The 11169-nt window shown below is 46.0% G+C and overlaps 1 long non-coding RNA gene across 1 annotated transcript; it reads left to right on the top strand.

Moving 5' to 3' along the window:
- The first annotated feature begins 5707 nt into the window (after nucleotides 1-5707).
- On the top strand, nucleotides 5708-10009 carry LOC130580861 (uncharacterized). The gene is made up of 5 exons (XR_008966161.1): nucleotides 5708-6981; nucleotides 7655-7867; nucleotides 8357-8557; nucleotides 8955-9133; nucleotides 9255-10009. It is a non-coding gene; the product is annotated as an uncharacterized LOC130580861 (long non-coding RNA).
- Nucleotides 10010-11169: the final 1160 nt, after the last annotated feature.

Raw genomic sequence — 11169 nt, 5'->3', positions numbered from 1 at the left:
AAGGCCCCAAGCAACTGCAGGCTCAAGATTAAGTGTACGTGATCATTGATGTGTGCAGAACTCCCACTGGTGTCAACAGGGAAGAATGGAATGTATCATTGTTTCTTGTTTAACTCCTTAACAACGTGAGAGRAAATAGATGAGTGCAGCAGGTACATTTTCTGGGATCCAATGGAGTTGCACCCCCTTCAGTGGACACTGAGGCCAGCACTGGTGAGTCTTGTTTCATAACACATGATGTGTTAATATGTTGAGTACTTACTCTGCTGGACTCAATTTCTTTGTCAGAGAGGCTTCAGGATTATTTAGTCATCACTTGCTACTTGTTGAGACTAATTTTAGAAGGACATAGTTTCCATTATGTTGCTGTGCATATTCARTGTGTTCAGTTGCGAGTCAGACTTTGAACTGAATTGTTTTCCATTACCCAAATTGAAAGGACACATCGGCAATTTTCTCTTCCCTGGAACTATTGTGAGGTTCTGTTGTAAAGTAGACACAGCTRTATCCCTTCAAGCATCAAAAATAAGTTTATTCACACCCTTTTAAGTGTTAGTGCATTTCTGGGAGTGCATGAACTTGCTATTCTATGGTAGTCACCTGTCCAAAAAAAGTGAGTGAAGAATGTAAGTTTCTAACATGTACCCAAAGCTAACCAGAGGAATGCTTGATTGATAAAAACTTTTTTAGTTTTTTTGTGAAATTTGCTGTCAATGAATTTTATTGCAGGAAAATAATCTTTGGCATAAAAAGGAGTTCAGTTAAACCCCTCAAAATGGGAACATTTTACAACATTTTCAAATCAGTTTCCTTCTGCTGCCCTCACGTGTCAATGGTTTTGCACATTGGTTTAATGAAATGTATTTCAGAAAACGAAATAATTGGCAAAGTTTGTCTGCTAAAGCCTTTCAGAGATGAAAAGAAACATGTTTGCACAATGGCAGGCAGGCAGAGCGTATTGATTTACCATCTGTCAGAGGAAATGCAATCCTSAATTGGTGAGTACTCCAGCTTAGCTCCTCGGCCAGGAAAACAGGTCATTTGGAGTTGTTCTCCAGAGAGGTGTGGATTTGAGAGCGGGGTGGGATTAGATGTATGTGGGATRTTTCAATAAAAGTATTGCTTAGGCCTGGTTCAGTTTAATGGTGAAGTCTTTTTGCAGATGAGGTGTCTGGGCAACTGCCCACAATGAGGAATTATATCAAACCACTATCAAAAGGTTTACAGTGCTTGGCTTTTGAAATGATAGAAACCATTTATTGTCTTGTTCTGCTGTTTTTTGTAGACATGAGCGAGGGCAAAATGAAATGCTGTTAGTTTTTATATCTTCAGATTRGCTAAGGAAGTGTCATTTGCAGTCGTTGGGGGAAGACTGATTTATTTAAAGTCTTTCCTGCACATTAACTGTGTAAAACATTTCCCCTGGCTTGTTCAGCTTTTCCAGCCAGGTGAAGATCATCATCTACTGCTGCAGCACACAATAACGACAGGAATAAATTCAGAACAGGAATTTTGAATTCCCCAATAACCTTCTCCACCCCAGCAGCTGCAGGATGCCCAGAATGCTGCAGTCGCTGTAACTCTGCTGTGGTGCCAGGCGATGGCAGTGCTGATGGCTCCTGAGCAAAGCTTTCCCTGCAGCCTGGAGTTCTGCACGGAGCTGGAATACCAGGTACAGCTATTTGTAACTGCAAGTTATCCCAAAATACTCCGAGAACAGAGGAAAGTAGAAATAATTCCTAATTTTGAGTTTTTCAGGAGTGTATCTGGTATCCATAAACATGAGATGTTCTTTTAGCTGCTCAGAGATATCTCACCAGGCAGGTCAGGTATTTGTTTCCTTTCTCTCACTATCAGTCCCTGAAGGTCCCTGAACCAAGTCAACCAAACATGTTTAACATGTTTCTTCTTCCTCTCACTGCTGGCATCAAGATTGCCAGGCTTCAGGCTGATTCCTCCCCTCTTGCTGGCCTTGAAGGTCCCAGGCACCCAGCCAGCCCAGGGCTGCTGCTGAGCCCMTCACAGACAGGGAAGTGCAACAGCACCCAGGGCTCTGTCCATAAAATCAGGGAGTTGGGAATCCAAAATGGGGAGCTGGGACCCAAAGTGCTGCTGGACAGTGAGAGCCCTGACCCCCATGGCCACGGGTACCTCCACCACCCTCTGCTGCTTCAGGGCTGAGTCACTCACATGCTGTGACATGGTTTGATGTTATGATTGTTATATTGATACTCTAAACCATGTATTAAGATCCTCAGAGCTGCAGAGGGTCCAGGCTATAAGAAATTATAACATAAATTCTGTATTTTGTTACTTATAGCTTGTACCATAGTGATGCTACTTGTAGAAATCCTGTGCCATACTAATCAGTAATTTGGTGCTGTGCTAATCAGACTGAGGCAGCATCACAAAGGGGACAGTGTGCCTTGGGAACACCTGTGCAGGGACAGAGCAATTCCAAATGTTTGTGTTGCATCAGTTCTGCAAATGCTTTTTGTTGCGGTGCATAAAAGATACAATACCTGCCAACATTAGCTTTGTAAAGAGAGACCGTTTTCTTCTGTTGACTAATTATCCAGTGAATGTATTCAGTTTGGAGGGACACCTCAATAATTTAGCAGGCATGTGCCAGGTAATATAGGAGCTTTTGTCTTAGTGGTGGCACAGCTCCTGAATGCTGTGTAACCCAAGCCCTGGCTTTATGCATTCAAGGAAGTGTTTGGTATAGCTCCTGTATCAGGTGCCACTGAAAAGCAGGCCTAGATAAGAGATTAGGSTAATGCTCTTCCCTGGGCAGAGGGAAAGTTTACCCTTTGCTGCCCAGGGTGTYTTCTGCAGGGAGCAGCTGCTTTATATGTGTGAGGTGTGGATATGCTGAGATCCAACAAGGAGTTTGTTGTAGGAATGGAAAAATGCTGCAAACTGCTGTTAGTGGATCAGCTAAGCCTCTCCTTCTTGAGGGTGTATTTGTTGATAAACGTAGTTTATAGGGAATGCTTTCTGTCATTATTTTTTGCTAAATGCAGATGTTGGTTTGCTGGACCAGATARGGGAAGTGATAATGCTCAGTTCCTCTGAATGCTACGAAGCTAAAACTGAGCGATTTTCCTCAGCTCCTCCCAAGATACTCACAGTTGAGCCATCTCCCAGAAAGCTGTGAGCTCAGATGTCCTTTTCTGACCCACTGCCAACTGCTTCCATCCCCTTCCTTTCCTTGCCTACAAAATGCAGCTCACCACTGATCTACAGCAAAGGGAGATGCATTTTGTTCAGAATATACCATGATTATTGCACTCAGTACAGGCAGAGATAATGCAGTAGCTCAAACTATTCTCAAGTGACTCAAACTGGAGTTCAAATACAATCTTTGCARTCTTTTTTTTCTTTGGAAGGACAGCWGTCTGCCATGCTCCTGCTGTAACAGTGGGATTTATTTGGAGTCAGGTATCACTGACTGGCAGGTAATTGCTCTCTGCAGATACCTGATTCTTTTCCTTGGAGGTCTCCCTTTCCTAAGTAATGTTCATTCTTGGTCTGCAGCAGCAGGGTGGCAGACAGCAGTTGGTTGTTCAGGCATTAATGTTTMATTTATGGAACAGAATCTATATAATTGTAAAGAAGGACATTTACATTTGTGGAATACTGTCAGGCTTCAAACATGAGTATGTAGCATTTCAGAAACACTTTCACCAGGCTGAAATGGCTTTTCACAAAACCACAGAAAGAYGGCAAATGTCTATTTAAAGAGAACAGCTTAGCAAAACCTTTTCCATTGAACCCTTCTAGCTTTTGTTCAGCCATTGGCTGCGTGATGCAGCTGGAGTCCCTCTGCAGTGCTGACCTGTGCCTTTCACAATGGCTGAGGTCATCCAGTTCATCATCYGAGCACCTTTCTTTGGTGGTGCTGCAAACAGCAGCAGGGAGATGAGAGAGGGGATGAATAAACTCTCCAAACCATTCTGAACATGGCTTGGCCCAGGGGAGTATTTCCCACCAGTGACCTACTTGCTCGAGTCTCACTCTTAACAGRTCTCCTCATCTTCATGAACAGTGCTGTCACAGCTGCCCTTCTGCTGAGGAAACAGAAGAGTGGGATTTTCTCCTTGTAGGCTRAAAAATGTCCTTTGAGGTAGGACTGGCCCTGGCAYCCCCAGGCTGGCAAAAGGAAAACCATGCTCCAAGCAGCAGAATGGGTTTCCTGATTTTGTACTGATCCATCCTTTGTTCASGAGCTCAAAACACCGATCAGCTGACTGAGAATGCGTGTCAAACGTGCCCTCTTTGTTGCCTTGCACCTTTTTCTGTGTGTTTACCCCCTGGCCAARGGCATGATGGGCACTGGCTGGGCCGTGTGATCGAGCAGGAAGTGGCCTGCCTTTGTTCCACTTGTCAYGTTCAGCTGATGGCATTGTCCTGTTGCAATGTTGGGGACATGGTGTTGCTGGCAGCTGCYTGTTGAGCTGTTGATGGCTTTCCCTGAGCAGCAGTCACTGCTCAGCTGATTGGATGTGGATGTTGGACTGTCAGGAACCAGATGGCATCGCCCAAGTGAGCTTTGACCCTTGCAGCCACTGATTGTGCTGTACCACCATTGTAACTGTTTGGTTTTTTATTTTTGTAAAAGGCCCATTTTTGATTTTTTGAGATCACATAGTAGCTGGAATCACCCTGCCCACATTTCAGTGCAGGTAACTGTGTTTTTCTTTTTAAATACCTTTCCAGGTTCCATGGACAAAGCTTCTGTATCCAAAGCTGATACATTGGTTTGTTGTCTTGACATTCCAATTGTGTTTATATCCTGTTCAGAGCCACTGCAACGAATCTTTTCTGCCTGGTGTTTAAACAGAGTGGACATGGTAACTAGAAGGCTCTCAGAGTTTCTAACAAAACCTTTAAGGAAGGTTAATTACCTTGCCAAATTTTTTTGGGGCGTGCATGTGTGTGTATGTATATTCTTCTGCACTTGGCCAGGTTCATTGTGGGCATTAAATACCTTCTAAAAGCACCACAATTGGGAAAGTGATATCAGAGCAGAGTCTGTATCAGGAAGGACTAAAATACAGCAGCCTGGAGGAAAGGACCATGAGGTTAGGGGGTGATCCATGGGTGAGACCTGGGTGTGCTCACTGTGGGAAGTGGGACAGAAACCAGGCCTGYCCARTGCTATGGAYGTGTYRCAGCTCTGGAGTCACTTTTCTTTCGCTGTTAAGARCATCTGTTGTGTYCACACAACTGTGCTGCACATCCCAGAGCTGAGACATCTCATTTCATGCTCTTCTGTGTCCTGTCTGTTCCCTGYTTGGGGTGGGTGGGCAGATCCTGCTCRGTTTGTGCTACCAGTGTCACGTGCACTCCCATGGAAAGGTCATGAGATGTGGMCCTGGCAGCTTTGGCAGAGATTGTTAGAAGCCTTCTGGCGTTTTCTTTTTTTAAATCAGAAAATACCACTTAGTTTTAGCATAACAACTCCACAAATATTTGGGAAAAAATTATTAATGCTGTTTCAAAAGGCCTTACATTTTCCGCTTCCTTTAAAGAATACTAAATGATTCATTGCTCATTTTAAAATGTGGTTTTGTGGTTTTCAAACTTTGAAAGTATGAAGTGAAGTTACAATTAATATTTTCCCAAAGTACAACATAAAATCAAAATAGCAAAAATATTTGTTTAACTATTTTGAGATGTACAGTTTGCAGTTTGACTCAAATGGAATGTTTTTTTCTTAAAAAACTTCGAGAGAGAAAAACCCTTTTGATAATTAAATCCCAGCCTGAGAAAGATATTTCCATTAAAGAGACAGATTTTCTGTGCGAGAATTCAGGAAAGGAGCAGTATCTTTATTGGAAGTTGTGTTTAGCAGGTGATGACAAGTGGTTTTATCTCCTTCWCTTGCTCTCCCTTCTCCCTGGGCCCTGCCTTTCAGATTTGGGGATATCTGAGCYGGTTCCTGAAAAGACTCTTCCTCCATAACATCACTAAAGGCAAACCTGATGTAATTGTCAGTATTTTGGCCTACAAAGTTCTGCTGACACCACCTGATGCTGTCATAACAGAAAAATGTTTTTTTCTGGATCTCTCTTTATCTCACAGCTTCTGTTTCTCAGCGCTCAATGTTAATGGAGAAGTTGTGGTAGAAAATCTGGATGGAAACTTCTGTCCCAGAAACCACTATGAGTTGTTTGCTTTGTCCTGTTCCTTTTCTGTTTGTAACCCTTCATCGTCCCTTTCCTGCCTTCTACAATGTAAAGAAGAAGCTAAGATCAGCTGGTGAAGGGTTTCCTGTATTTATTACATCATTTAGAGGCAATATGAACATCTGCACTTTCCATTAGTCACTCACTAAAAGGCCAAAGAGAAATCATCCCCAAGGTCACAGGAAAGGCAAGGGTTACCATTGCTCTAGGCCAAGACATTACAATACTGATGATGACAAAACTATTTGGCAGAGATGCCAACAATGCCAGAAAACAAGCCACCATCCTAATCAAGGGCAGTATTTTGATTGCTCAGAAAGCCAGCCCAGCTCCCTGCTGTCAGACTGTGACAATCCCCAGCTGGCAGCCCCGGGCTGATGGGCTGTGTCCCCAGCCCAGTGCCATTCCAGCTCCCCAAAGTGCTTTGCCAAGGCTGGGAGAGTCTGTACACACACAGCTCCCAGGGGCTGTACCTGGATAAACAGCAACGTGGACATTGTGCAGGAGAAATTCCCCAAGAGCACAGGAGCCAGCACAAGAAATGCAGTTTGGATCACTCAGGGTGGCTGCAGCACATCTCCACCACCTTTCCTTGCTGACGTGGTCCTTGCTTGTTCCAAACAGGTGCTTCATTCTTCCCCTGGCACACACGACTGGCTCCAGGGCACGTGGAAGGAAAGGTGGCAAGCTGAAAACCAAGAGAAACTCCTGGGAAATAAGCATGGTGGCAAAGAGCAAAGCACAACCTTCCTGAACACAGACATTCTCCCTGCTGGCAGCTGCAGAGGTATGAGCAATGTGATGGCACAGCCTCTTTGTTTCCTTGGCCATATCATGCCTTTATTTTCATCTAGACTTGTACCCAAGGCTTGCAGTTCACTTCCTGTGCAAGATCCTCCAAGCAGTGATGAGCTCTGCTCATCCCCTGAGCCCCTCCTTTTTCAGGAATCTTGTTTGCAGTTACTTGATTTTGTTTGCCCTTTGTCGTGGCACAGACRTGCAATTTTCATTTTGTGAAGGGACATCAAGTGGGTGGGCAGGAAGKTTTGGGGAAGTAGAACTGGATTTTCAGTGACATTTCCTTTAGCCACGCTCTATAACGTGGTCCAGAAGAGTCAAGTCAGGTGCTCCATTTGTTGTTCTCTGTCCCAGTGTCACCAATRTCCATACCCATGTGGCACCAGCATCATGATGTTGTTTTAAATGCCGGTTTCTTGCACATTAAACCAGATCATTTTGTGCCCACTAGAGCTGATGGTCTGCTTGCATTGAACCAACAAAAGCAAACAGAGTTCACTCAGTTCTGGAATATTCAGAAAAGGAAATAGTCCTATTGGAAGATTCCTACAGAAGCATAAGCCTATTCAAAAGCAGTCCAGATTGGGAACATCCTCTGCTCAACTCTTTTGTTACAAGTGGCCCAAAGAAGAATTATTTTAATTTTTTACTTCCTGTTGCAGGAGCAGCTCTGTGTTAAGCAATGCTTACGGTGTGCCCAGGGCATCAAACCAGAAAATCTGAGACAGAGGGCCCAGATGCAGAATTTCCTGCTCTAACCTGAACCAARTGCCCCTGAATGCAGCTCCCCTCGAGATGTCCCTGTTCACAGCCTCGCTGGTGGCCAGCATCCAGACTGAGCATTAGTAAAACTAACAAACCAAACAGTTCCCACAGTAAGTCCCTTGCTCTCCAGTTAACTTGTTTAACTGTGGAGCTTCGAAGGGGGKTGTTTCATCTGCTCTTGTTGCAATAAGCGGGTATCCATGGCAAAACCCAAGGGCACTGCCCTACAGCCATGAAGTCTCAGCCAAGCAGCAGCAGGAGCTGAAAAAGGCCAGAGCTCCACAGTAGCCCTGCTCCATTTTGAAATTAAAGCCCATCAGTTTGCTAAGGAATGAGGCAGGGGCTCCAATGGCTTGCAGATCAAATCTGGGATGTCTCAATTCTCCCAGAGACAAAGGGGAAGTGCCCAGACAAGTGTTCAAGGGGAGCACCACAAAGCTTCACTGCCAAGGGAGGGACAAGAACAGAAGGGACTTTGGGGCTTTGCAGAGACCAAGGAATAGGGAACATCTCCCCTGCTGCTGTTTCCCCACCTCTGTCCTGTTCTTGTGCTCCCAAAGGTATAACTTCCTGCCATAATTTGGTTTTCATCCTTTCAGCAGGGACCACCATTTCTCCATGGTTCTGTACCTGSATAGCCTTGCAGTGCCACCTTCTCTAGGATTTTCAGTGGAATCCGGGACACTTGGTTTGGTGATCCACAGCTGCTCCATTCCACCTCTTGGATAATGCTGCTGAAGTCCACCAGAAGGAGCCTTTGTGTGTCAGTTTTGCATAAGCCCTAAAGAGAATATTAACATGTAAGTAAAAATATGTTTTTTTACCCAATGAGTCCTCTTAACTGTGTTGAATTACCACACAATTAATCCTCCCAATCTGAAGTAGGATGCTCTGGAATTGCAGTCCAAATCCTATATATTAAGGAAATGGATGGTTGTACACCCACTGCAAAAGATGACTTTGCTCCCAGCCTCCTCTTTGACCTCTGTAGTTTTATTCCTTAATAACGTCAGAGAACTAAATGCACCCTACAGAAGCACCTGTCACATAAGTGCTCCCCTTCTTGCTTGCAGTCTGCACTCAGATCTGTGCTAAGCAATKTCCTGCCTTCCCCAAGGCAGCTCCATCCTTTGAGATGTGTCTTTGCAGGGGCTGCCTTTGACCAGAGAAAGCTGAAACATACTCTTCTCTTCTCAGGTTCTCCTGTTATTGCAGGARAAGCACAGGGTGGTGTCAGCAAAGTGGCTCTGCCAAGCTCCTGCAGTTTTGATCTGATGGCTGGATTTTATCTGTCGGTGCTTCGTGGAGGAGGATGATTGCTTATCACAAGGACGGGGAGGAAAAAAATAGAAGAAAATTAATTAACTTCCATAAAGGTATTCTCACTCACTTTCTCTTCCCTTTCCTGCTGTGTTTGTGGTAACAGCTCATTAGAGGCTGTGTTTGCAATAGCTGCACCATGAGACAGGAGATTTCATTTCCCGTCCTGCTTTCCAGGATGTGGCAGAACGGAGGCGGCCTCCCCCAGCCACGGCAGCAGCACCAGGGGGTTTGTGGTGTTCATTTAGCTTTAACTCCTTTCTTCTGCTCTGCCTGTAAGAGAACTCCTGTTYCTGCCTCGAGGGAAGAAGAGGAGCTGGGGTTTCACCTTTGAGAAATGTGGGGCTCATATTTGAAGAAGAAAAAGCTTGTGCTGTTTCTGCCCCCCTGACCAGTGCAAGCATCGAGAACAGAGATTCTGCTGGTCTCCATGGAGAACTTTGCCAGCCCTGCCTGCCCTGCAGAGGAGCCCGAGTCTGGTTGGATGATTTGAATCCTTGCCATCMTTTGGAGCAGAATGAAGCTCTGTAAAGGGACGGTGACTGAATGCCAACTGGGCTGTCATTAGCTCGGGCGGCCCAGGAAGCAGCTGATGTGCAGTTTGTGGTGGAAGTCATGCAGACACAAGGGGTGACTCAGTGGTGGAGAGGACCCAGCCCCAGGGTCCGACCCCAAAGGTGTGTTGGGGGCTGGCTGTTGGGATGGACCAGGGACAGCTGGTGGCTGCACAGAACACAAAGCTCCATGGACCATCCATTTRCAGAAAGCTGTCAATTCTGCAGCGATGTTGGGTGCTGCTGGCCCAGCTCCATCTTTCTTCCACAGTAATCAAAGGAAATGTGCCCTAGTCTTGAAGTCTGGTGCTTCAGGACTGAAAAGCTTAATGGCTTTCCTTGGCTTTTTTTTTTTTTTTTTTTTTTTTTTTTTTTTTTTTTTTTTTTTTTCTCTCTCTCTTTTATGAAGCATAGGGTGTTTAGAACTATGGAAGCGGTGCAAGAAAAATATTAATGAATAACTATGGAGTGCAGACATTAATGCATTCCTTTCTCTTGAAATAACTGGCTTTTCTCTGTGGGGTCTGTAAGAGAAAAAAATGTCTGCAGAGTCTGAACCTGCTGTATAGAAGCCAAAGTAGATGGTGATTTAGAACTTCACTGGATTTTTTTTTTTACTAAAATGTTATCTCTGCATTTATCATGTTGCAAAAAATCTCTTTCTCTGAGAAATTATAATCCTAAGGCACAGGGGCAGTTCTTGAGATTCTGGGTGATGGAAAATATGAGCAAACAATGATTTCTGGGATCCCCTCCCACACCCCAAKCTCCAGCTGATGTTGGAGAGGAGGAATGAAAGCATTGCAAGCACCCCACCATCAGAGTTCTCCAGTGGTGGGTTCAGAARTACCAAGTAGCTTCTCAGCTTATGTTGTCCTCCAGTTATGGACCAAGGGGGTACATGGAGCAAATATGGGGCTGTGCTGCAGACACAATGCTCACAGGTCAGAGCTGAAACCTGCAGCTCAGGTCCAGAGGCAGTGGCACTCCACAGCCAGAGCTGCCCATCCTTTGATGGAACAAAACGCAAAAGGAGGAGAGCAGATGAGAACCCTATTGCTGAGTGCGAGTGGGAATGGGAACGGTGCATCCGTGTGCCCAGAGAAAGGCTGCACAGGTGGAGAAGCAGGATGTTTAAGAACCTGCTTTTSAAAGACACTTCTGAACCTCTGTTCCCTCCCTGAACACCCCTGGCTGTTCCACCTTGGCGATTCGGTTCAACACCACCCCTTCCTCCTGGACACCCTGTGTGCCACCAGGGCTGCCAGCCGCTGGGCTTTGTCCCGTGCCCGAGCCCGCCGGGAACGGGGACCGAGCCCTCGTGGTTGTGCAACAGCAGCGGCCCGGGGTGCGGACTGCCCGCTGCCCAGGCGGGATCTTTGGCGGGCTCCCGCCGGAGCGCCCCGCTGCCCGCCCGGCCCCGCTGCCCGGGAGCCGCCGGGACTTGTAGTGTTCGCGGGGAGCGGCCCGAGGGGCGGCCGGGAACCCCCCGAGAGCCCGGGGCCGTGAGGGGCCGTGAGGGGCCGGCGGGGGCTCCG

The sequence above is a fragment of the Malurus melanocephalus genome, unplaced genomic scaffold, assembly GCF_030028575.1.
Source record: "Malurus melanocephalus ecotype Western Australia unplaced genomic scaffold, MMel_1.1 scaffold_367, whole genome shotgun sequence".
Lineage (NCBI taxonomy): Eukaryota > Metazoa > Chordata > Aves > Passeriformes > Maluridae > Malurus > Malurus melanocephalus.
This window is presented reverse-complemented; position numbering and strand designations above follow the sequence as displayed.